This window comes from Arachis ipaensis, chromosome B03 (genome assembly GCF_000816755.2).
Source record: "Arachis ipaensis cultivar K30076 chromosome B03, Araip1.1, whole genome shotgun sequence".
Taxonomy (NCBI): Eukaryota; Viridiplantae; Streptophyta; class Magnoliopsida; order Fabales; family Fabaceae; genus Arachis; species Arachis ipaensis.
Window position 1 is genome coordinate 58,055,466 of NC_029787.2, and position 2,667 is coordinate 58,058,132.

Here is a 2,667-nt window from a genome sequence, read left to right on the forward strand (position 1 = left end):
ATGCAGTCTACCAAAATTATCCTACACAAAATTAAATACCAAATTACAGTAGTTGAATAATCAATAATTCCTGAAGGATCCATGACAAAAAGCTAATATATATACTCAATAATTAATAGGTCATTAATAAAGAAAGAAAACATCATTATGAAACATTTGCTTCAAAGCTTTCTTAGTCCCTACCTCAATCAAAATTGTGTCACTTCACTAAAGCTGGTGACATATTCCTCCATCAAATTCTCTATATACAGTGCCTAACCTTGGCCCTTAAAAGGTATTTTAATTTAATATAATTAAGATTTTTTGTAGATTCCTCATAAACTTGAGTACATGACAGCTTGAAGGCAATAAGATAATGATGGAAATTAAAGAACCAAAACCGGGAGCAATAAGATAATGATTGATAACTGGTAATAAACGAGGCAAAATTAGTTGGCACAAAATTGGGAGCAATACAGTTTACACGAGTGTTTGGTGCCATCTCAGCAACCAAGGCCTATGCAGCATATTACGAATAATTATCAGACTTAAAAACAAGAAGATATATGCAGTTTTGTTAGATGTTCAAGGAACACTTTGTAGAGCAAGTGAAGTACCTACTTTGGTAAGTCCAAAAAGGGCTGTTTTGGTCACTCCATACATAAACATAGAAGCAGGAGGATTGAAGCTGGCGATGGCGGAAATAATAACCACAGATGAGCCTTTGTGCAAGTGAGGAGCTGCATCCTGCAATAACATAAAGGTTGTTAACACATCAATTAGAACATTAGCTTATAACAACAAACAATTGACAGCTTGAACTAATTTACCTTGAGAAGAAGTATAGAGGCCTTAACATTAATCTCCTAAAGCTTGTCAAGAACAGAGTCTTTGGTTTGCAAAATAAGGTCAACAGAAGGATTTGCAACTGCGTTTGACACAATCACATCTATATTTCCACACTTATGTAATGTTCAACAGCATATTCAACATCATTCAAACAAATTTTAATAAAGGATAATGCATTCGATAAAAATGAATAGAAAAGGGTGACCTGTGCGATTTTTTGAATCAAATCCTTTCTCTATTGATCGTTAGAGACATGGCAAACAAGGGCCAAAACTTCAATTCCTTTAGCCCTAAGTTTCTTTGCAGCCTCGTCAACATTTTGCTGTAGAAACAAGGAAATTGAGTAATGAATATAATTAATTGGAGGCAAAGAGGAAGGGAAAGGGAAAAGGATCTGCTTGCGAGAAGAGATGACGACAGAAGCACCTTCCAAGCCTAGCCTTTCAACTATGGCAAAGCCGGTTCCAGATGGCAGAGGCGATATGGAGCACTGGGGGGTTTAGCCAGCAGCGGCGGTGGCTCTCCGTCTTCCCTTCTGTTTGCGTTCCCTCACCCTAAGACCAGATCGGCGGCGACTGGGCTCATTAACGACGGCGGCGACGAAGGGAATCGGCGACGACGAAGACGGCCTGGACAGTGGCGGTGATGCGACGCTTCTCCTCGCGATGGCTTCCTCCCTCGTGCGTCTCTGCTTCGGCAGTGGGCTGAACGGCAACGACACGGCTCCACAGGACGGCGACGCTCCTCCTCGCGTGGTTCTGACAGCAGCTCGTGGACAGACCGAACGGCAGTGGCACAGGGATGGCGGCAACAGCGCGGCCTTCTCCTCCTTCTCCTTCCTCGGCTCGCACTTCTCTCTTCTCTACGTGACACGACGGCACGGCGGCAGTGACGCCCGCCGGCGTCGTCCTCACTCTCCCCTCCCCTTCTTCCTGTGAATCCCTCTCCTCTCTACCCTTTCTGTTTCTTGAATTGGTGCTGCTGTGTGTATTTCAAGCTTGATGAGTTTGCTGAGGGCGTTTAGGTTTGGGGAAGGGCTGCGACTGGGAGATGAGTGAGGGTGGATTAGGGTTTTGAGTAAAAATAGGTCTTGGAGTAGTTTTGTAATTTCAAATAAAAGTGGGGATAATATAGTAATTAGGAATAAATTTTACTCCAACAATAATAATGTATAAAAATACTAGTTGTTCATCAATTTTATAAATTACTTTCAATAAAATGTTCAAATCCAAAAATTAGAAATAATATAATTAATTTCTCTATTTTCCAAAGCAGCAATATTAATATTTTAAATATTAATTATTTTGTCCAAATCATATAAAATTCTTATTATTTCATAATTACCAACTTTATAATTTAAATATAGAAAATAATCTAATAATTGTAAAATTGGATAATAATCCTAATTTATTTCAAATTCAATTAATCAAAACTTGCTCTAATTATCTTTAATAAAATAATTTCTGAAATTAAGACTATAAATAACTATATAATTTGAGACTTAATCATAATAAGATTTTTCAAAAGTTCCGAGTCTTACAGATATGGTGGTGGTGATGGCGGCGGCGATGAAGGCTGCGACGGCTGCGAGCTTTAGGGTTGAAGCTAGCCTCTTGCACATTTCCACGAGATTTTCTCTCTCACACTGCGACGGCTGAGAGCTTTAAGGTTTGTTTGGAGGGGGTTGAGAATTTTAATTATGTGTAATAGTGGGGGGATTTTTAAAATTATGCAGAGGAGTTTTATAATTTGCCACAAATAAAATATTTTGTGTAAGTTTTTAAAAATTTTCACTAAAAAAAATATATACACAATTTTTTTACTCTTAAAGTGTTTAAC

The 2,667-nt window shown here is 38.5% G+C and overlaps 1 pseudogene; it reads right to left on the reverse strand.

Annotated features, from left to right (window-relative positions):
* On the reverse strand, positions 208-1,413 carry LOC107633191 (annotated as a pseudogene).